Source organism: Antechinus flavipes, chromosome 1 (genome assembly GCF_016432865.1).
Source record: "Antechinus flavipes isolate AdamAnt ecotype Samford, QLD, Australia chromosome 1, AdamAnt_v2, whole genome shotgun sequence".
In the NCBI taxonomy this organism is placed as follows: Eukaryota; Metazoa; Chordata; class Mammalia; order Dasyuromorphia; family Dasyuridae; genus Antechinus; species Antechinus flavipes.
Window position 1 is genome coordinate 23,473,928 of NC_067398.1, and position 25,412 is coordinate 23,499,339.

Consider the following 25,412-nt stretch of genomic DNA (forward strand, 5'->3'; position numbering starts at 1 on the left):
ACTGAGGCTGAATATTACAGCTTCAGTCCAAGAGGAAAATTCTGACCCTTAAGCAGCAGGTAGAGCAGTAGATAGAACTATGGGTCAGGAGTTAGGGAATCGTTGTTCAGTTGTATCCAACTCTTCCTGCCCCTATTTGGGGTTTACTTGGCAAAAATTCTGGACTGGTGTGTCATTTTCTTCTCCATCTCATTTTACAGATGAGTAAACTGAGGCAAACAGGGTTAAGTGATTTGCCCAGGATAGTATCAAAGGTTGGATTTGAATTCAGATCTTCCTGACTCCAGAAGCTATCTTGCTACCCAACTAATCAATTCTTTGATCCATAATTCTGTTTAAATTAATTAAAATTTGATTCATGCCTTTTCCAGATATCCACAGAAGCTATACAGAACTGATATCTAACCTGTAGGAGAGTAGCAAATGCTAAGCATGTTTGTGATGGCAAATCTGACCTTTAAAGTAAGCAAAATTTTTTTAAACAACCTATTTCTATACTCATTCTTATCTTTTAAGTGCAAACTTCTAAGTTTAGTGGTGGTAACGTCCAAACTAGTTAAATGATTATGAAAGACGTCTCCTAGAGTATATTATTATATTGTTATAATTATATTATGTTTATTATAATATTATAATATATTATATATAATATAATATTATATATTATAAATTATTATGTTATAATATTAATATATAATATTAATAATATAATATTATAATATTAATATAAAATGTTATCATATATACTATATCACATAGTATATATATATATAACCAATGTTAGATCATAGCAGTTTACTTTTTTTAATAGTTCTGTGAAGGCTGCTATTGATGACATAAAATGGATGTAGATTTAAAAGTATATGCAGAGACAGCTAGGTAGTGCAGTAGACAGAGCACCAGCCCTGAATTTAGGAGGACCTGAGCTCAAATCTGATCTCAGATACTTAACACTTGCTAGCTGTATGACCCTGGGCAAGTCACTTAGTCCCAATTGCCTCAGCAAATATATATATGTAAAATAGTTTCTGATTTGTCATGTAAAAGGATTGATATTTTATAATGAATTTATAATGTAACAATAATGAATTTATTGAATTACAGGAGCCATCTAATTTTTATCTGCCCAGGTCACACTCCAGGGGTATATGACCCCTTACATACCTTACATACACAAGTTTGACTGGTCTAGATTACATAATGGAAGTCCATCTGGATCATTGGCTTTTTGTGTTTGTATATCTGCCATTACTGAGACTCCATGTGCTTGAGTTAGGATTACACCATTGGTTTCTCTGAGTTAAAGTACAACCATAATAATAATTATGTGAAAGACTTTAAGTATCCATGATAACATCAATCTCTTCTATTTCAATTGGACATACTGATTTATAATAACTTGTAAAATTGCATCAGCTTATTTTTATGGTTCTTTTCTAGGTCACCTTGATCAAATAATCTTTACAGAACACTGTCAAGATTAAGTGTTTCCTACAGAAAGAGAAGTAGAATTGAGAACTTTTCTAAAGGAATATGCAGTTATTCTTTAAAATTTGGCTTATGCTGTTTTATTGTCCAGTATGTCAGGTTTTTTTTTTTCATTATTTACCTAAATTCAGGTATATTAACTGTTATGGTTTTAAGATTATTTAACTTTCTAATTTTTCTTCTTACCAATAATCTCTCAAAGAGATTATCAGATTTTCCAAACATCCTTCAAACTGATTCACTGTGGCCACTTTCATACAGTGCTAATCTCAAGTTCGTTCTTGGGGGAAAATGGAGTTCCAGTTTGGTGTACCAAAATCATTTCATTTCATAAAACTTACTTAGAAAGTTTTTTGAAAAAATAAAGTCCTAGTAATAACAAAAAATTGAAAGTTTCCCATTTTCCCTTTGATATTGGAAAAATAGATAATCTTTAAATTTAATACCTTTTAGAGATAGGAGCCTTTCTGTTGATGAGAAAGTAAAAAATATATATATTAATTTTTTAAAAGATTGATGTCTAACTATTCTGCAGTACAAGAGAATCTGACCTTAATATACAATAATAACATGAAACTATCACAAACAAAGCTATAATTAGGGTGGGACCTCAACTTTGCCCCAGGGCACCAAACTTAGAGTGTTGATCACATATGCTGCTCTTTACCAGATAGAAACAATAGAGCTCAGAACTTGATGAAAATAATTTCTTTAAATATGATAGTCACTAGATCACCAAACATCACTATTCCTTTTTTCTCACTAATGATTCCCATATGTGTCCTGAGTGTCTCCGTCACACCAAGCATATGGATGGTATTCCAATTCCCTTGTAACACCCTTCCCAAACTTAGTTTGTGATATTTATATTTGTAGCTCTGTATGAGAAAGAGAGAGAGAGGAAGAGAGACAGACAGATAGACAGAGACAGAGAGATGGAGAGAGAAAAATAGAGACAGAGACACAGAGAGAAACAGAGGAGTACCTTTCCTAGACACAGAAGGTCCTAGAAACAGAAAACCCTAGACATGTTTATAGCTCCTAAAGGAATTGCTACAACAAATTAGCTGTCTCTCAATGTTTGAGGCAATGTAAAAGGCTCCATGGTGTCTAGGAGACAACATGGTATCACAAGTCCTTCACTGAAGTCCCACCTTCTTGTTATGTGACAATAAACAAGCCATGACACCCGTAAGCTTTTTTTTTCTCACCTGGAAAGGAGTGGGGACAGGGAAAAAAAGGAAAAAAAATCACCTATACCACCTACCTCACAGAATTAGTGTGAGAAAAGCATTTTGGGAACTATAAAGAGCTACAGAAATGTGAGTTGTTATTTTATCAGCTATATGTTTAGGAATTATTTAGAGTTCACAAAATAAGATCTTTTTTTTTTTTTAACTTCCTCCAATTGATGGTGATGGTATTTGGTGACAATGAGATTATATATCTATAGTGTGGAGAGTCTTGTTGCTAAGCAACCAGAAAGTAGCTGGGAAAGCAATAAAAAGCCAACTCAATGAATTATCGATGGGATAAGAGGGCAACATAACTGGCTAGAAATGAACTCGTGTCTGGCCAGTCAACTTGCATTCGTTCTTCAGCCTGAAATCTCCACAAAGTGTGTCCGACACATAGATATTAGTCTCTTTTCAGAAGCTTAAGGACTGATAAGATAACATGGAAGCCCACTAGATGCTGTCCTTGGGGTATATACAACAGGAAAAAGTTATTGCTGAGCTTATTCCCTAGGGAGATCCCTTCCACTATTTTGTCTGAGGTCAAAATTAGCTCGTTTATTTGAGCTGTTCATCAACGATTATTTGCTGTCGAGGAACTTGGGGATTTTGAAAGGCCCAAAAGCTAGCCTTCAGACCAGACACAAGTGATAAAAGCTAAGGTCATCTTGTAATATCACACTAGGTTGGCGTTCTCCAGAGAGCAGTTTACACAGGTCCAGCTTTAGGATTCTTTTATGGCTCTAAACAAGGTGGTGGAGGGAGAACAGTTCCCTGCGAGAGAACTTTACAACCTGATTTCTAGCATAGTGTCTTTCTCGCCTGTAGCATTCAGATATCTCTTCAACAAGGATATTCCTTCTAAACATGCAGATCCCAAATTTTCCTTGCTTGCCCATCCCCTACAGCTCTTGCCCATGTCAACTCCCAAGTTCACTCCTGGAGGTCCATTTGTAATATAGATTGAATTAAAAAATGTCTGCAATGCAGGATGATGGATAGAGCATGGGAGTGAAGAAGTATTGTTAGATCTTTTTAGGCTCTTCATGACCTCATTTGGGGTTTTTCCGGCAAAGATACTGGAGTGACTTTCCATTTCTGTCTCCTGCTCATTTTACAGATGAGGAAACTGAGACCAATAGGGAAGTGACTTGCCCAAGTTCACACATCTAGTAAGTGTCTGAGGCCAGATTTGAACTCAGAAATATGAATCTTCCTGACTCTAGGCCTGGATTTCTATCCACTGCAGCACTATCTCATGGCTCATGGACAGAGAAGAGCAATACTTCTGGATCTTATAGTCCTAGGAAGTTTCCTAGAGCTTTTTTCAGGCTAAGAGTAAATTGGAGACAGAATTTGAACCCACATCTGCCTTGCCTCAAAGATCTGTTTTCCAACCACTGAGCCAGACTGCTCACACAGGCAAAACCTATATTATCTAGGTATTCAGAAATAGCTCTCCATCTAGAAATAAGGGTTGTTTTTTTTTTAAGTTTTTAAGTACCCCTCGTTACCAAAAACACTGTGAGTAATAAATATACAGAGATAAGTGAGTGGATCCAGAAATTATGACCAAGCCCTTAAGGGGTCACTTCATTAAGGAGAAGGAAAGAAGTCTCCCTGTTACCTGAAAAGTATAGAGAAGAGAAGGTAGGAGAAAGAGAAGGCAAAGCAACAACAGCAGGTGTGAAGCGGAGCACCAGTTACAGAACAAGAAGCCACGGAGAGATGTGAGCTCCAGAGACTCCTACCTGAGACTGGCCCCCATTCACACCATATGGTCTTCCAGGTACATAGTTGTTTGCATGTTGTAACTCCCATTAGAGCCTGAGTTCTTGATCACAATACAGCATTTTCTCTCTTTTTTGCTGTTGTTTGCTTGCATTTTGTCTTCTTTCTCATTTTTTTCTTTTTTCATCTGATTTTTTTTTTGTACAGCATGATATTTGTGGAAATATGTATAGAAGGACTGTATGTTTAATATATATTGGATTACTTGCTGTCTAGGGGAGGGAGGTGGGGGAAAGGGAGGGAAAAAATTAGAACACAAGATTGTATAAGGGTCAATGCTGAAAATTATCCATGGGTATATTTTGAAAATAAAATGCTTTAATTAAAAAAAAAAAAGAAGAACTTAAGTTCTTTGAGGACAGAAACTGTCTTCTACTTTGCTTTATTTCCCCGGGGGGTCAAAAGGGATGTGGTTATTCTTATAAAATTGCTCAGATGCTTTTTGTATGAATCCTGTCTAAATATGGCCGTGAAATCTGACAAAAAGTATAGTCAATTATTCCAATCATACCTAGATATTAGTAATCACCAAGTCATAGTTTTTTCTTTGCATCCTCAGGGCCTAACAAAGAATAAGCATGCATTTACTATTTTTTGGAGGGAGGGCAGGAGGTGGGGAGAGGAAGAAGGAGGGAGAGAGGAAAGGAAGGAAGGGAGGGAGGGAAGGAGAAAGGAAGGAAGGGAGGGAGGGAAGAAAGGAGGGAGGGAGGGAGGGAGGAAAGGAGAGAGAAAGGGAAGGAGGGAGGAAAGGAGGGAGGAAGGGAGGGAGGAAGGAAAGAAGAATGTCCTGTGCCACTTAAGAGCATGACATTAAATGTGCCCAAATATGGACCAGGAACAAGACAGAGTTTTACATAGATACATACACTGAGGCATATTTCACAACCACCAACATTTTACACGAAGAGTACAATCCATTACTGTGCAAACTTTTAAGACTTTGCCTCCATGGCAATTTTCCAATTTAATATTCAATATCCTTTTGTTTTGGCAGAACTTACTAGTTTGAAACAAATATTTTGATGAAACATTGTGGAAGACAGAACCATTTATCACATTTAGAAACCTGTCATCTCCCTTATATTTACAATTTAATAGCTTCTCATAATGTCTCTATAATTCTATTATCATAAATCAGGTACAATTTGGGGAGGGAGATATCTCACAAAATCACTAGCTTTTACCTTTACCCATAAACCCTGAGAATTTAATGAACTGATTTTACCGTCTCCCCAAAAAGCCTTCCACTCCTTTGCAAACATTCAAGCTAAAAGGAACATTGAGTTTAAAAAAAAATGCAAAACAAACATAGAAAGTACTTGTACCCAAAGCCATAAATAACGTAGAATACTTCTACTTTTCTTATCACAGGGACCTAAAGAGTCCTTTTAGCTATTAGATTGTAAGCTCCTTGAAGGCAGAGACTTTTTGTCCTTTTTTGTATACCTAAAACTTAGCACAGAGCCTGGCACACGGCAACCACTTAATAAATGAAAGTAATTAATATGATAATCTTCTTGTAGCATTATCCTGCACAAATATTTATGTGTGGGACAGACATAGCGTGGTGTATAGAGGACTTGGAGTCCACGAGACCTGAATTTGAATTTCTCTCTTTACACTTATTAGCTGAGTGATTTGGGGCAAGTAGCTTAATGCCTCTAAACTCCAGTTTCCTCATGTGTAACATGGAATTAGCAACACCTATGGTATCTATCCCAAAAACTTGTTGAGAGACAGGTAGGTAGCTTAGATAGTCCCTGGAATCAAGTCAGGAAGAACTGAATTCAAATCTGTCCTCAGATATTTATTAACTATATGACTGTGGGACAGTCACTTGACCAGCTTGAATTTTCTCATATGTAAATCGGGTATAATAATAGCATCTGCATCCCAGGGTTGTAATGAAAATCAAATAAGAAAATATTTGTAAAGTACTCAGCACAATGTCTTGCACATAATAGATACTTAGTAAGTGATTATAAAAATGAGACAATCTATAAATGGTCAAAGGATATGAACAGACAATTCTCAGATGATGAAATTGAAACTATTACTACTCATATGAAAGAGTGTTCCAATCACTATTGATCAGAGAAATGCAAAATAATACAACTCTGAGATATCACTACACACCTGTCAGATTGGCTAAGATGACAGGAAAAAATAATGATGAATGTTGGAGGGACACTGGGACACTGATGCATTGTTGGTGGAATTGTGAATGAATCCAACCATTCTGGAGAGCAATCTGGAATTATGCCCAAAAAGTTATCAAACTGTGCATACCCTTTGATCCAGCAGTGTTTCTACTGGGCTTATACCCCAAAGAGATACTAAAGAAGGGGAAGGGACCTGTATGTGCCAAAATGTTTGTGGCAGCCCTGTTTGTAATGGCTAGAAACTGGAAAATGAATGGATACCCATCAATTGGAGAATGGCTAGGTAAATTGTGGTATATGAATGTTATGGAATATTATTGTTCTAAGAAATGACCAACGGTATGAATACAGAGAAGATTGGTGAGACTTACATGAACTGATTCTAAGTGAAATGAGCAAAACCAGGAGATCATTATATACCTCAACAACGATACTGTATGAGGATGTATTCTGATGGAAGTGAATTTCATTGGCAAAGAGACCTAACTGAGTTTCAATTGATCAAGGATGGACAGAAGCAGCTACACCCAAAGAAAGAACACTGGGAAATGAATATAAACTGCTTGCATTTTTGTTTTTCTTCCCGGGTTATTTTTACCTTCTGAATCCAATTCTCCTTGTGCAATAAGAGAACTGTTTGGTTCTGCACACATAAATTGTATCTAGGATGTACTGCAACATATTTAACATATATAGGACTACTTGCCATCTAGGGGAGAGGGTGGAAGGAGGGTGAGGGAGGGAGGGAGAGGAAAAATTGGAAGAGAAGTGAGTGCAAGGGATAATGTTGTAAAAAAAAAATTACCCTGGCATGGGTTCTGTCGATAAAAAGTTATTATAAAATAAATTTTTAAAAAAGAGACAATCTATATTAATCATCTTCAAAACCATAAAGCACTAAATCAGTGTGTTGGTGTTACGTGAAAAGAATTAAGATCACAATTTTGTCATTGCTGAAGCAAAAATAAGTTTTCAGTTTTATATGACAACAGTTAAAAGTATGACTAACATAATAATAGGGAGTATGTAAAAATGTATTTTTTGCAATCATTCAATATTGGATGAATTTTTAAAGACGATTTAGCAATGTCATGGCCAGTGTGCCATGGATGTTATAAACTTGCATGCCATCTTGTGGATGATAGAACTAGTTTTATAGTTATAAGGAAAATAAGCCACAAATTCAACATTTACCCAATATTCATGTTGTTTAGTGGTTTTTTGCCTAAAGTCTCTACCTAAAGTGGGGGAGTTGGAGATACTACTTAGTTCCTAGGGGTAGAAAGTAGAAATTCTCTTTTTGCTTCAATTATCTGATGATATTTTAAGCTAAGATATTGATTTTGGCAATTTTCTCCTTCCCTTTGCTTGTTCATACAACACTTGAATAACATGTTGTCTACGACTACATCAGTCAACTGTCTTCCAAAATACTTTAATGTTTGATGAAGAGCATTATTTCCAAAACTATTGTTTGCCTAGGTATAACAAACAATACATAGTCTTATAATTAGTATTAGAAACCAACTCAAAAAATCTTGTCCTGTGAACCTGAAATGCATCCAACATAACAGTAAAACAGCATTTAAAAAAAAATATCAATTACCCAACTGACTATATTCTGAACTCAAAGTATTCAAATGGATCTGTCATCTCATCAATTTGTGAGTTCCTTCTCACAGAGGAGACTGCAGTTTTTGCATGCCAACCCATCCTATGGGATTCTTGTGCATGTCCTCAAAGTTCACCATATGGGACCCCAATCCTTCTTAGTTCTAGTGCCTTACTTTTCTTAATTATTTCCTATTTAGCCCATTAAAAATATTCTTTGCATATATTTGTTTGCATTAGGTTACAGTCTTTTGCCACTTTTTATAATCCCTAAGCTTAGCATAGTGCCTGACTCATGATCGGGGCTTAATAAATGTTTATTATTAATTGATTAAGTTAATTAATGCTTGAGACCTTTTTTAGTGTTCTACTATGTAAGTCATTGTAGAATTAGCAGTAAAAGGCTCTAGATGTTCACTTCTTGCCACATGATCATTCCATTCTGCTTTTCTATCCCATAATTCCTTGAAGGTGCCTTTCTCTTCCTTGTTCTTAACTTTTGCTCACACTCTCTCAAAAGTATGTTTAAAGTTTTTTTAATTCTTTCCATTTCTCATCTGTTTGTAGTCCTTACATTTTCATCCTTAAATAGATGAATTTATTATCATCTCATGATAGAAAACAAGCTGCATTAGTTTCAAAGTCATTTTCAATTATGTTTTATGGGGAAAATATTATTGAAAGTGACACATGAAACTATATACTTTCCCAAAGAAATTGGTTTTGATTTCATTAGTTTTTCTGCCTTTAAATGGCATCAGAAACTGACATTATTCCAATGTTACTGTTTGTTTGTTACCAAAAAGACTCATCTATCAGAACCATACAAAGATGGGAATCTGTCCCAGAGTTCTAAATTGAGAAGACAGATAGAAATTGCAATAATTCAGTAGTGTAGAAGCAACTGAGCAATAATTAATTTTAAAAATTTCTTCCCTTTCTCTTTCAAATTCACCATTTTCTTCATTCCATACATATCCCTAATGAGCCCTATACCACTGTCCCAGATCTCTGACTAGCACCCACTGAATAGTATCTTCTCCCAACCTGAGATGATTCTTGTACTACTTGTCCCAAGTACAAAAAATCCTGTCTCTCTCTTTTCTTAAAAAACACAGATTGTTTTTATTTTGTTTTGGGTGGGTAAACAGAGTAGAGCCATGGAATGTGGTGATGGTCATATTAATTAATTAGATTATCTTTTTAGAATAAGTCAAGATGAAAGAGAGAGAGAGAGAGAGAACGAACTACAGATAGATCTATATAGATGAATCTATCTATATCCACACCCTCTGATAGCTCACCAGCACTAGTCAAATCAATGATGACACTTTCAATTGAAAATAATGTTTCAGAAGACCAGAGGGCAGAATTCTGAGAGAAGCATCCAACTTAACTTCTTCATTTAGAAAATGAAGAAACTGAGGCACTGAAAGGCAGAGCCAATTTTTCATACTCACGTGATTGGCAAATAGCAGGATAAGGAATGGATTCTAGACTCATCTACCACTACACCATTTGCACTATCCTAAATCCTCTTTAAACTCCCTCAGGTTCTAAAACTATCATCTTATTTTGAAGTCAATGCAATTTAGTTGCTATCGAGTAGAAATAGATAGTGTCTACACAGTATAAAAAAATCGGCAGTTTTTTTAGTTAAAATTCTAGTTCATTTCAGAGTACAGCGTCATAGTGATTAATTAAAGCACTATAGTCAAAATAATATTTTACTTATCAGTTTTGTCTGCAAAATACAAAAAAGAAATGGGATGTTGCAGAAAGGCTCATTTCACAGACATATACAACCACTTGATGTGTTTTTGATCACACAAGAACCTTCAAATTCAGAAAATGGAGATATGAAAAATGTGGGTGTGGCTGAGAAATAAACTGAGCTCCTTCTCTACGGTGTACACACTTTAAAACTGTCAATAAAAACAAGATCCACAAAAATTCTGAAAGTCATATTTACATGCACTGCTTTTCCCATTTAATAGACTCATCTTTTTCCCCCTTTAATGTTTGTTTTACAGATGAGTTATAAACCTCTGAAGAGAAGGGTATATAATTAAAATGCTCAGACCCATAATTATTGGCGCTAATCCCATCTCATTCACTACCATGTAATTGGGAAGGCTTTTGATGATGTATATGACTAATTATTCCTTTTAGAATCTCCAAATACCACATTCTCCTCCCAAACTGATCATTGTCACTCTTCACTCACTGTCTCTGCCCAAAAGAAAATGTTGTTTATGCTCACAGAAGATTATATTCATCTCCTGTGGACGTTACCTGTTTATTACTATACCCGGAGGTGTGGGAGGGACTGAAACTTCCAAGAATTGATGTCTCTTTTCCCTGATGTGTTATCTTTAAATTTGGGGGGGCTGTCTGTGAAATTTTAGGGAATATTCTTCACTGGATTTCTTCTTTTAGAATCCGTCCAGCACATTGTCAAAATGTTCATTAGTTGATTGGATCCTGAGGCTATTATATTCCCCATAAAAAGCAAATAAAGGTCCATTAATATAATCAATGGCAAATGGCATTCTTAGATATGTCAATGACTTGGGGGGGGGGGGACATTTAACCTTGAAATAAAGAAGCAAAAACCAACTTGCTTGACTATTTGGCCTAAGGCACTCATGCCCCTCCAGACTGCTAACCTATACAATAAGGGTCTATTTTAAATGGATTTTAATTAGCTGTTTAGGTTGGAAATCTATAGGAAAATGTCCATTGGGTGAATTAGATTTTCACCTCTGAGAAGCTACCATATATGATCTAAACTTTAGTTGGCTTTTCAGTATGGATGTCTGAGCTTAAAACTCGGTGTCAGAGTTCAAAATTCTATATCTGACACCAACTTGTTGTGTGACCAAGGACAAATTGTGTAATGTCTCTGAGACCCAGTTTTTTCTTCTCTAAGATAGGAATGATACCAGTTAACCTTATCTCACAAGGTTCATAAAATCATAGATCTAGATTAGGAAGAGACCTCTGATGTCATCAAGTTCATCACCCTCATTTGACAGATAAGGAAACTGAGGCCCAGGAAGACTCCTCAGGTCATGTAAGTAGGAAATGACATAATCAGTGTAGCAAGTATGTTCTGGCTTATTATCTCAGAGCCAAGAAGGCACACTTCCCTTTCAAAATTGCAGAGGAAAATCAGAGTAGATTAAGGGGTTGTTTCTTCTCTAATCCTAGTAACTCAAGCCCCTCCACCAGTTGTATTCTTCATTATTACATGCCAGTAACTACACTCCAGTTCCATTTATCCACTTAAATTAATTGGCTTTTTATAAAAGGATTTTACTTAGAAGATTCAGTAATAACAAAAGAATAAATATTTCCTCCAGCACCTCAAGGGGCTCTCTTTCTCCTCTACCACCTCAGTCCATGGGGGAATGGTCTTAGACTTAGCATGGTTTCTACATAGCCCAAGTTCATATCCAGAGGTATCATGATTGACAGATAGATCTTTATTTTGGCTACCATTGGGTCTCAAGATTACTCCCAAAAATCAGTTCGTGTTCCTCAGAACAGCGGTGCTAGTTTGACAGCAAAATTCAGCATTTATTCCAATTTCCAGACTCCTGGAAGCTCTCTTGACCTTTTGAAACTCATCAAGTCAGAGTGTCCAGCCAGGTTTATCACCTTCACTTAAAATGGAAAAGAACAAATGGCAAAGCAAAATGACTGAGCCTGTTTTCACAAGGCAACATATCAGCCTCAGAGGGAATAAAGTCCAAGAGCTCTCCTCTTACAACACTGTCTCTAGTCAGACACCATTAACAAGGGAGGCAAACCAAGAGAGAACCACTAAGGGAATATCAAAAGCCAGCCAAGACCTTTGGAAGGTGCTCCCAGTTTGGGCTTCCCAATTAAAGTCCATCAAAGAAATTGCCATCCATCACATGGCTGGTAAACCAGAACCAGTTACAGAAAATTTGCACATTCTCTGCCATCTTTCCAACACCTTCCATTACCCATCATTACAACTCTCCTGGAAGCAGCTCCTTGTCCTCTTTATGTGGAGACTCATCCACAGAAGCTCTCAACTTGCATGCTAATTCCCATTACTCTACAATTCAAACTCGAGTTTTATGGCTGCAAGTCAGCAGAAAGTTCCACATTTTCCCCACTATACCACCTGCTTCCCAATTCTGAGATTCTGATATAAATGTAAAGTAAGTGCTATGAAGACTGAAAAGCTGTATAAATATCAGCCATTATTATTATTCAGATCTTTTAAAATTATTAAAATGCCTTATTCTGTCATAGTTAATTTAAAAAATCCACATTCATGAGTTCCTTTGTGCCATCCAATAACCCTGTGAGATAAATGATATAATTTGGTGCCACTTATCCTCATACTACAAGTGAGGGATCAGTTACTCATAGATGCTAAGGGACTTGCCCAAAAGCCACTGAGTTATTAATCAGAATTGAGATTAGAAACTCAATGAATCTATCCTACAGAAATCATGAGTGAATTGATTTTTTTTAATGTTCTTCGAATCCAAAGTGTTATATGAACTATATTTCAATGAAAATATGAATACTTTGTATTAAAATATTTTAATTCTGGGTGTTTAAAAAATATATTTTGAATCAAAATCCTAACAGTTACAACAATTTCTATACTGGAAACAGTCTGAGACCATTTTTCAAAGAACTATTAAAGTTGACATTTGGAAACCAGCCCAATAGAGGAAGCCATATTTATTTTCAGCCAGAGCGATTTAAGATTTGATATCGTACTAAGTACTCAGTCAATACATTGCATTTCAGGTGGATCAATCATCTGTGAATTATCTACACACTATACTCCAATGATTAATTCAAAGGCTTGAATATGAGGTCTTAGAGAGATGAGACTCCATTCAAAGTCTTCCCCTAGAAACAATTAGGAAGAGTATCAAGGACAAAAGCTGCTCTCTCATTAGTAACAAGTAGCTCTTTTGGCCATTTTCTCCTTTCATTATGAGACAGTAGGGCAATCAGAGCTTTGGCAAAGGTGCATGCTAGACTTCTGCATGGATCGCTACAAACCATACTGCTTTTCCTGCTCCGTGCACTATGAAGATTTAAGGGGGTAGGTAGGAGAAGGCAAGCCCTGGAAAAAGACAAGGGAATTAAGTTGAAAGTCAGCAGAGATTAGAAAATGAAATAAAGAGGATACACCATCCCCTCTCCCTAAACAACAGTATTCTTTGTTTGCCCATCTCCCTGAGGACCTGCCTTTTCAAATGAATTTGCCCCCAGAAGCTAATTATAGCTTGAGATTGAGAAATATTAAGATAGTGGTTAGCTAAGGATATCTTGATTCCCTTAGTTAAAAGAGTTCTAGAACCATTCCCCATTTCAGTGAGTATTCTTGGGATGAATAAAATAATCTCTCTGTAGAATCCTTCTTCTCCTTGTCCTTTGTTTAACTGTCATTCTGTTTCAACCTTAGGCTGCTGAGGTGACACGGTCCCAGGGTCCACCATTTTAGGAATGACTCTCACCATGACTCTCTGAATTCTCCTCGGCAAACAGTCCCTTTCTTTTTTTCTCTTTGTTACAAAGGATGACTCAGGATAGGGCAGAAGGCCTTAGAAATGAAGGTAATTTTAAAAAAACAAGATAGGAAAATTTAAATTTTTTCAATGAAATCATATTCCTGTTTCAATGCCCTTCAGAGCAATTAATGCAATATTTAGCTCTGTTGCTAGTCAAGCCCGTGGCCTTGCCTCAGTGGTAGCTAAAGGGGATGCTCAGGTCATACAACTTGGAGGCTCACCTGCACTTAATGGAAAGTCCCCAGCCCTAACTCCTAGCTACATAAACATGTCAGTGCCATTCCCTCCTTCTATCTTGAGCTGCAAACATGTGCTTCCTACATAGTCAGCATATGCTTCTAAGACTGGAGATAAATATTCATGTTCTTTTTTTACCTGCTTCTTTAGCTTTCTACCTGTTCTCCATTAATTAGCTTCAGGTTATATAAGTGACTTTAAGGTCCCAATAAGCCTCAGAGGGACAAGACTTTGGATCTCCCTTTACAGAGTTTAACAGTCTTTCCCGCTGGGGTGTGGAGGCCTGAGCAGCATAACAGAGACCTTTGTGAAAGAAAGCATTTGGAACAGAAGAACTTGAATCTCATCTTTTCTACCCTAGAAAAAGGCCAAGCGAGCAAGACAAAAGCTGGACATAAGGAATGCTTCTTCAATTAAAAGTCCTTTTCTTCAATTAAAAAAGTCCTCTGTAGCAGGCTGGGAGAGTGAGATGCAAATCAGAATTCTCAACGGTTTATTCTGATTATAGGGAACCAAGATAATCCAAGTAACAGCTTCCCTAGGCTCCAACCTGGTCCTCCTGCAACCTCTCCCACCCCCAAGAGCAGAATGGATACAGCTCAAGCATCTCTCCCACACCCCTCAATGCCCCCTTACCCTCCCAGCACCCAAATTACTCAGGATCAGTGTAGTTTGAAACCTGCTGCTTTTCCAAGCTCTTTCTCCAACCAGCCAAGAGACTAGAAGCATTAGGAGACCGTGAGACATTTTGCCTTCTCCCTCATCAAAAGCCCCCTTCCATGCTTCCTCACCAGGATCAAAGATTGACAATTGGGAGTGAACTCTGGGAGTAGTAGCATATTTTAGCGCTCAAGTTTCTGAGAAGAAAGTACAGAGAGCACTCATGTCTCCTCATTTCTGAAACTGAGCCCTGGGCTCAGGCAAGCATAATTGCTCTCCTGCCTCTTCATTCTGGACTCTCCCACTTCCTCTCCCATTTTTGAAAATCCAATTTGGAGCAAGCTTGTTACAGCTATGTGATATAGGGCCCCAGCCCCTACCTTCTACCTAATTGATATTTCCATCTTGAAAAAAGAAGCCATTAGAAACATGAGAAAAGGAACAGGAACAGCCAGCAACCTTGGACAGCACTCCTGATGTCACGGCAAGGCCCTGTCATGCAAGGAAAATATTTTCTAAATATTAAAATGATTTTAAATCAGAAAGACCTGAATTCAAATTCTGCCTCAGACAATTAATAGAGGCTTGACAGTGAACAACTTCATTAAACTTCTCCTGGTCTGTTTTTTATCTGTGAAATGGGCATAATAACATCTACCTCCTGGAATCTTTATGAGGATCAATGCAAAGAACTTTGTTGTGTTAAAGTGTTAGGTTGTATGTGTGTGTAGTTGTTCAGTCATTTTTCAGTTGTGTCCAACTCTTTGTGACCCCATTTAGAGTTTTTACTGCAAAGATACTGGAATAGTTTCCCTCTCCAGCTCATTTTACATATGAGAAAACTGAGGCAAAGAGGGTAATTGGCTTGCTCTGTAAAGGGAGACCCAAAGTCTTGTCCCTCTGAGACTTATTGGGACCTTAAGGTCACTTGTATAACCTGAAGCTAATTAATTGGCCAGTAAGTGTCTGAACTCAGACTTTCTGACTCCAGGTCCAGTGCCCCATTCAGAGAGCCACTTAATTGTCCTAAATGCTAACTTGCTATTCATAGCTAGCTAGCTATTAGTTGTGAGTTCTTATTATGAATTTCAATAATCAAATAATGCTATAAATGAGCCTGGCTAATTAAGGAGAATTTTAAATAAATCTTTTTGTCAAAAGACCCTTATAATACAATATATAGACGCCTCTAAGATTAGACTATTGGTTGTTTGGACTTTTTTTTAACATGTTCTTTTCTTTAAACATAGCACACCAGTATTTAAATAGCCATCAGCCCCATTTATAAAGCACGTCCCAGTGGAGTTTGCCACACCTGTCAATCTACTCCAGACACTAATCAATCAAACACAAGAAGTCTAGACTAGAGGGAAAAAACCCAAGTGTCAGATCTATGTGACTGCCATAAGATGATTAAAAATGGAATTTGTCAGTGAACCATTTTTAGACATCAAAGCCTGTTCCATGAACAAAAAGTTCTTGCCACTAAAAGCCTTGGCAGTGTCAAATGGCTGGATATCAGGAACTGAGACAATTTCAACAGTGAAAATGACATTAGAGAAAATCTATTACCATCTGCTTTGCTGCTGCATCTGAAGGGCCAGGGGACCTTCCTGTTGGACTTAGCACTGAAACCTTTTAGAACTTCTTTCCTTCTTTGAAAGGTGGACTCCAGGGGCAGCTAGGTGATGGAGTAGATAGAGCACCAGCCCTGAAGTCAGGAGGACATGAGTTCAAATCTAGCCTCAGACACTTAATACTTCCTAGCTGTGTGAACTTAGGCAAGTCATTTAACCCCTATTGCCTCAGAAAAAAAAAAATTATTTCCTAAATGCTTAACCTGTTGTTTTTTTGGTTCCCAAAATCTGGGGCCTATCACATGCCTAAAGTCAACAATTGTTCATATTGACACAGAGCTTTCCTGCAACTTTACAATTCCTATAACCCTTTCTTCACAACCACCTCGTGAAGAATATAGAACTATTACTTCAATGGTGGTGATTTTGTGGTTGATGAGAATAACGATGGGGGACATTTATAGGAAGACTTCAAACTCAAAACACCTCAAACCCAACCTTCTGTGGGAGGCATTTCCTAGATCTTGTTAGTATCCTCCTCCTGGGATCACCTTCTGTCTACCTCACATGTTTCTGGGAAGTACATAGTCATTTGAATGTCATCTCCCCAATTTGAAGGTAAGATTTTTCTGAATTCTTGTGTGAAATGAGGTGGTGACTCCTTCACTGAATTAACCGGTAGCTTATCCTGCTACCAACCCCTACTTCCCATCTGCAACCTCGTTGTATCTCAGAATTCTCTGACATGAACCAGTGTCTTAGAGTCTCTGTCTTGCCCTTTATAGTACATTGTCCTAGGATCTCTCTGCCCTTCAGCTTTATGCCCCAGAATCTCTCATATAATTGAATCTTTCTTTTAAAAAATTTGAAAAGTGTTTGCCCCAGGTACCAAAATTTAGATTTTTCCATTATTTATAACTAGTTAAACTGTGCTCCTGAAGATAAGCACTTTTAAAATTATATATTTACCCATTATTAATATATATATATATATATACATATATATAGCTATATATATTACCCATTACCCAATATTATATAAATTATAAAATTATATATATATACATGTATATGTATATATAAAGATATAGATAGATAGATACATACTCTATTGCCCCTCATGACTAAAGTATTGGTCAAAACTGGGACCAACTAATTATAGAAACTAAATAAAGAAGGAAACCATTAATAAGAAACCATACTAAGCTCCTGACTCACAAAATTAGATTAGATGTATTGAGGGGTGATTAAATACAGGCTTTCCGATAGCTCTCATCACTGTTGAAGTCATTCCTCATTTAATGAAACTTTTAAGCAACATTTTGATGTCTGAGCCTTCCTATCCATGGACCCATAAGCCAACCCACTTTGGAGTAAAATATAGGGACTCGGACCAGCAGCACTGAGTCAGTATGAGAAAGCCCAGGATGGCCGTCATCTCGCATGAGCTGGGGCCGTTAATTGGCTAGCAAACCATTGTGATTGCATGCTGGGTTCCAAGTTTACCTATTTGCCGATGATGTCGTTTTCCTTTGAGAAAAGGGCAAGGGAGTAATAATTCTCAAGCAAGAACCAGGAAAGCAGTTGAAATGTGACATCTGATTCGCACGCACATAGATCTGCCTGGTGGCGAGTTCAAAACTATTATCTCGTACGTGTTATTTGGTGCAAGACGCATGATTAGGCGACTTAATTATATGTTGTAAAGGAAGCTGTGACCTTTCCAATTCTCTCTTAGATAAGATGTTGAGGTATTGGGAGGAGGGTGAGAAGACTGTGTGGGAGCCTGATAAAATGCTACTGTTTTTTTATGTAATTACCAGAGTTATTCAATGCTCTTAAAAAAAAAAAAAAAAAAAAACAGCATTGATGAGGGTTCTGGTATTGCTAGCTTTCCGGGGGAAAATGTGGATCCTCAATAAATGGACATATATCTCTAGTACAGATAAAGGGAAACTATGAATCCCATCACTCCAATGCTAGCTTTGATAATAATATGACTACACAAACAATTTCTCTAGCTGTTTCTCAGTTTAGGGGAAACAGCACATGCTTAATTGTAACAAGGGGCAGCCGTGTGATACAGCGGATAGAGTATGAAGACTGGAGTCAGAAAAACTCATCTTTACGAGTTCAAATCCAGCTTTGGACACTTCCTAGCTCCAGGATGCTGGGCAAATCACTTCATCCTGTTTGCCTCAGTTTCCTTATCTGTAAAATGAGCTGGAGAAAGAAATGGCAAACCTCTGTGAATAAAATCCCACATGACATCACAAACAATCCAACAGGAGTGAAAAAAGACTGAGCCACAACAATGGAAGAAAAATCACTTCCATATTGTTTACCTGCCTTCAGCCATCACCGTATTTTGATAAATACCAGACTTGATAAATATTTGTTGTTCTTTTTAGTATTAATGAACCATAATAGCAAATGCTAACAAACTAATGTGATATCCTGGTCTATCCATCTATCATGTAACTGGATAATTCAACTAACTGGGGTTCCCTATACCATTCATTACATTGATAGGAGTTTATGCATTTCTTTAACTTGTTTATACTTATTTATTTGCTTGTTGACTTTTCCATTAGATTGTAAGTTTTTTGAGAACAATTAAGTCTTTTTTTTGTATCCCCAGTACTTAGCACAGTCCTTGACACAAAGTAGGCATTTAATAAATATTCATTGATTGACTGACTGATTTTCTCTATACCAGTGAAATCATATCACAGATCCAAACCCTCTCTCAATGGACTGGATACCATAAAAAATTCAAAGATAAAGAAAACATGTATCTGACCACTAGAAAATGATAATCTCATTGAAGATCTGAGACAAGTAAACTAAAATGTAAAATAGAATGCTATAGATGTATATACTATACATGTATCCATTATGCATGTGAAGTGAAAAATCTAAGGGAGGAAATAGGCCTTCTTTCATGCAGTTGGCAGGATCAGGGTACATTTCAGGAAGGGAGTGACTTTTGATTTCAGTTTTAAAGAATGAACAATATTAAAAAGAGGGAAATTGCGAGGAAGGGAGCAGTAAAACAGTCCAGGCACTGAGAACATCATGAGGGACAATTGAAAGGATAAAGGGGAGTATAAGGTCATGAAACAGTAAATAATCCAGTTTTTCTGGAGCACAGAACAGTGATGTGACCTCAATTAGAAAGGAAAGCAATTAAAGCATTTATAAAAGATACATGTAAACTACAGATTGATTTAAAAAGCCATTCATCAATATTGTTCACAATTTATTACATTTTATTTATTTTATTAAATATTTCCCAATTACATTTTAATCTGATTAGGGCAGATTTGGGGAGCTCTGTGTTTAACACCTCTGGGATAAAGTATGCAAAGAAAAAAAATGAGAAATAAGGCTTAAACACTGGTTGATTCTACAGCATGGAGAACCTGGAATTCTAGATGAAGAAATGCAGAAGAACTCAACAAGAAATAAGGAATCATTGAAAGGTTTGTTTTGTTCGTTTGTTTGTTTTGCTGAGGCAATTGAGGTTAAGTGACTTGCCCAGGATCACACAGCTAGGAGGTATTAAGTGTCTTGTGATCAGATTTGAACTCATGTCCTTCTGACTTCATTGCACCACCTAGCTGCCCCATTGAAAGTTTTTGAGGAGCAAAGTGATGTACTCAAATCTGTGCATCAGATAAAATAGTCCAACAGGCTATGAAAACTGGAAGAGAAGAGGGAGACTAATGGCAAGGAAATAAGTTAGGAAGCTGTGGAATTAATGGAGGACAATAGTTTTAGCAGTAGACATTGATCGGGGAGCTCTCAGAGACACATACTGCAGAAGTAGAACCAATAGAACTTGGACATGGAAGGTGAAGAAGAAAGAGCAGACAAGAGATTGTAAGTCCAAGTAACTGGGAAAATGGAAAACATGTCACATTAATATAATATCATCCACTGATGCTAAGTGAAATGAGCAGAACCAGGAGATCATTATATACCTCAACAATGATACTGTTTGAGGATGTATTCTGATAGATGTGGATTTCTTCGTTAAAGAGAAGATCTAACTCAGTTTCAATTGATCAAGGATGGACAGAAGCAGCTACACCCAAAGAAAGAACACTGGAAAATTAATGTAAACTGTTTGCATTTTTGTTTTTCTTCCCGGGTTATTTCTATCTTCTAAATCCAATTCTCCCTGTGCAACAAGAGAACTGTTCAGTTCTGCACACATATATTGTATCTAAGATATACTATAATCTATTTAACATTTATAGGACTGCTTGCCATCTGGGGGAGGGGGTGGAGGGAGGGAGGGGAAAAATCAGAAGTGAGTACAAGAGATAATGTTGTAAAAAATTACCCTGGCATGGGCTCTGTCAATATATATATATAGACAGATAAATTATTATAATATAATAAACATATATATAATATCATTCACTGTATAAATACACTTTTCTGTATTTCAATGTTTAGCTAGACTGCGATGTCTTAGCTTATGAGGCAGGGATTGGAGAGGTGGGCGAGAAAATGTAGGTATCTGGTCCATTACAAAATCAATAATTAAGATCCCTAAGTATTACCGGAATAATTAGTTCTGTCAGAAAACAAAAGCATTTGTGTGCAGCCATGATGACAAGAGAGCAGCATAAAAAGGGCTAAGATCTTGTTGCAGAAAGAGCCATCACTCTGTTATATGGAGAATGAAATGTAGCAGAGTTCAGGCGATGTCTGGAGAGCTCAATGATGCTTTGTAATTAAGTGGCCCAGAATGATGGCACTGATTTTCACCTTCGCTTTGTGTGTGGATATAGCCTCAAATGGGAAGGACCAGACCTCAAGGCACTTAGTTCAAACAACATAAATTACCTTTAAGACAGCATTCTCAGGGTCCTTGGCTCTCACTCTGTAAAGGATGGTGCCCACAGCTGCATCCTCAGGAATATAAATCTCTGTAACTACCAAGAGAGGAAAAGTGTTCAAGCATGAGTCCAGTGCCACAAGCTACTCTAAGCTTAAAAAGCAGAATCACATCCAAGTATGTTTTAGGGAAAGTTAAAGGCATTGTTGACATTCAATAAGGAGCTAATGTGGTATCTAATGGAAAGACCATTGGATTAAGAGACAGAAGAAAAGGATTCTGGGGCTGACTTTGATACAGACACATCTCTGGGTAAATTTCCTCATCTTAAAAAGTAAAGATATATAGATATAGATATGTATATATGTATGTGTACATGTGTGTATACACATACACACACCCTGTCTGCCTTCTGCATTGTGTGTAAATCAAAGGAGATGATGCTTGCAAACTTGTTTTACTGACTGGAAAGCATTGTGAAAATTTACAATATTATTCTCTAACTAGAGAAGATCGATCCTTTCCCTGAATCCCCCTAGTTTTTGAATATCTCTTAGGTACTTAACATGTATTCCTTGTTTAGAAAAGCAGCAAGGCACACTGGGAGCTCTGTCAGTTGGTTAGCCAGCTATTTTTCACATACTTAATAATATCTTCCTGCCTGATATCAACAGCATCTCTCCATGCTATCTTCTCCATTAGAACATAAGCTTTTGGAGGTAGGCACTGTCTTGATTGCTAGCATTTAGCTCTTACATGTTAAGTGTTTAATAAATGCTTCTTCTGTCTTTAGAAGAGCAGCATTAGTAAGTGAGTTTGAATCCCCAACCAGTGGAACCATGGGGAAATCACTTAATATTAAACCTCAGTTTTCTCATTTACAAAATGGAATAATGACACCTTTAGCACCTGCCTCATATGTTTCTTGTAAAAGATCAAACAAGTTAATGTATATCTAGTGCTTTGTCGACTTTAAAGCACTTACATCAATGTCAGTTATTATTGTAACTTTTACAATGTGTTTAGGTCCTTATCTTACCTCTTCTCAGAGTGGCAAGGCCCAGGAGGGCAAAAACTCATTCAAAAACTTTGTATCCTCTTCAGTACTTAACTGTGAGCTTTACACAGTGAGTGCTCAAAAAAATCTGCTGAATTAATTATGGAAAGTTTCCCTTTCCCCATCCTTAAAACCCTTCCTTTGATCCTATCATTTCTGTTATGTCCTGTCTCTTAGTTAAAATGAACTCTTTTGATCAATTCTGATGGATGTGGCTCTTCTCAACAATGAGATGATTCAGGCCAGTTCCAATGATCTTGTGATGGAGAGAGCCATCTACACCCAGAGAGAGGACTGTGGGAACTGAGTATGGAGCACACCAGAGCATTTTCACTCTTTTTGTTGTTGTTTGCTTGCCTTTTATTTTTTCCCATTTTTTTTTATTTTTGATCTGATTTTTTCTTGTGCAGCATGATAATTGTATAAACATGTATGCATATATTGGATTTAATATATATTTTACCATGTTTAACATATATTGAATTACTTGCCATCTAGAAGATGGGGTGAGGGAAAGGAGGGGAATTGGAACACAAGGTTTTTGCAAGGGTCAATGCTGAAAAATTATCCATGCATATGTTTTGAAAATAAAAAGCTTTAATTAAAAAAATGAACTCTTTGACAATGCACGCAAAATTGATGGAGCTCCCTCCACTAGGCACTTTTACTTTCTTTTTCTCACCCTTTTCTAAATCCTTTGCAATCTGTCTTCCTACCATATCCTTCCATTGGAACTGCTCTCTCAATGTTATCAATGATCAAGAGTCATTTAGCCCAACTTCTTCTATTTACAGCTGGGGAAATAAGAAAGGAAATAATTTGCCTAGGATCTCATAAGATCACTAGGATTTTAACACAGGTCCACTAATGATCGAGCAGCACTTGGACAAGTAAAGATATTCACCTGCCAAATAGGAATAATACTTTATTGCCTTACAGGTTATTAGGAAAGAAGGACTTTATAAATCATCCAGTAAGTCTGAAATAAAAGTTAATTATTGGTGTTCCCCCTCATTTCTTTGTTTTTTGTGGTTGGGGAATAAATAATAATAATAATAATAGGATGGTTATAATATTTAAGGTTGGCAAAAACTTTACAAATAATATTTAATCTCTACAATAACTCTGGAAGGTAGATGCTGCTATTATGATCACCATTTTACAGGTGGAGAAACTGAGGCAGACAGAAGTTACAGCTAATAAGTTGAGGTCAGATTGGAACTAAAACCTTCCTGACTCCAGGCTCACCTCCAATCCACCTAGCTTCCTAGTTAGCATAGAAGAAAGAAAACTTTTAGTCAGGGAATCTCAGTTTGAATTCTGTCTTGGTTGGGTGACCCTGGGCAAGTCACTTCTAGATTATAAAATGAAGATAATAATGTTTTGGCCCCCTACTTCAAATTGTTAGGACATTCTGAGGAAAGTATTCTTCAAAAGAGCTCTATATGAATGAAAGTTCTTAATCAATTTCAGGTGTAGCTTTATCACTTTAAAATATTGAGAAAGTTCCACTTCATCATTAAGCTTATTTCCAGTCTGATTCTCCAATGATTCTCTATTGATCCAAACTAAAAGCTGAAGACTGGTGATCATCTGCTCTCAACCTGATTTGTTTAGCAACTGGGAAATGTGATTTGATTACCACAAAAACAAAATAATCTAAGGTAGTATTGGAAGTAGAACATCCAGAAAGAGGGGGATGTAGTCCTTTATCTCCGGCAAAAAGAGTATGGGACCATCAGCCAGCCAGAAAGATTTGATTTCAAATCATCCAGGCTTGGGCGATTGCTATCTTTGACCCTGGATAAGTCACGTAACTTCTATTTACCTCAGTTTCCTCCCCTTGTAAAATGGGGATAACAATAGCATCTTCCTCCCAGACTCGCTGTGAGGATAAAATGGGATCATATTTGTAAAGTGCTTTGCAAAATTTAAAGTGCTCTATAAATGCTAACTATTAATTTGAGCATTACTTTAGCCAGGATGTGAATAAGCTGGAGAACATCCAAGAAGACAATGAGTGTGGACCTTTGAGATCTGGCCTTATATGAATCATCCGAAGGAACTGAGGATGGTTAGCACTGAGAAAAGAAGGCATAAGGAGCATATGAGATCGATTTTTAGGTATCTGAAGGGCTGTCATGTATAAGATGGATTAGCTTTGTTCTGCTTGGGCTGTGGAAGGCAAAACTAAAATTGATCAAATTAAATTACAAAGGGGGAAAGTAGAAGGTTTCTGTAAAGAAAAACTTCTTTAAAAGAAGAACCAGCCCAGGCCAGATGACCACTTCTGAAATATTTTGTAATGTGTTTTCAAGTCAAGATTAGACTAGATGACCAGAGGAGTTTCTGTCACTCAGGGGAAAATCTACCTTCCATACCTTTGAAATTGGGACTATTTAGAGTCTCAGCAGGGAATAAATATTTTAAAATATCATAATTATTTAATTAAAATTAATTAATTATAAAGGATTAAACAAGTTAATCATTTAATATTAAATACTATTTTTGCTGGCTAACTGGCTAGGAATCTCTTTTGTCACCAAAAAAAAAAAAAAAAAAAAAGGAAAAATTGCTAACGGTCTTCAATGTAGATCCTGACTAGATACTTGAGGGTTATACTGCAGAGAATGTAGCATCCAAATTAACTCTATAAATAAGAAGAGCAAAAGCATAAATAATATCAAAATCAGGATAATCCCATTGCTTGGCCTAGGATCAGTACTTGATAGGTAGTATGCTTATGCATAAACGGAATCATTCAGGCACATTTTAAGGCATAAATAACCTCTATACCTTGGTCGACTTGAGCAAGCAATCCTATGAAAGTTGGTGGTTCGTTGACATCTACAATCTGGATTGAAATGGTCTGAGTTGCCGAGTTGCCTCCGCTATCCCGGGCGTAGATCACCAGAGTGTAGAAAGCCACCGTTTCAAAGTCTAGCTGGGGTTCTTTGGCTGTTGTCAGCTAATCAAAAGAGATGTAGTTCAAGGTGTGAGATTTTCCACGTAAAAAGCTTATCAGAAGAGCAAAACAAATCGAGATGATCAGAATATCTCCATCAATCGCATTATCTTGATGGAGGTGAGCCTTTCTCTGGGACCAGATCTCGTTCAGAAGGGTACCATGAGAGGGTAGAGATGGAAGTGGGGCAGGATTTGCAGGTAA

At 36.9% G+C, this 25,412-nt stretch overlaps 1 protein-coding gene across 1 annotated transcript in view; it reads right to left on the bottom strand.

Annotated features, from left to right (window-relative positions):
* Positions 1–21,274, bottom strand: part of LOC127543961 (cadherin-related family member 3-like) — a 32,768-nt gene extending 11,494 nt beyond the window's left edge. Inside the window, exon 1 of the mRNA XM_051970356.1 lies at positions 21,195–21,274. The gene's annotated coding sequence lies outside the window, so the exon portion shown is untranslated. The remainder of the gene's footprint in view (positions 1–21,194) is intronic.
* Positions 21,275–25,412: the final 4,138 nt, after the last annotated feature.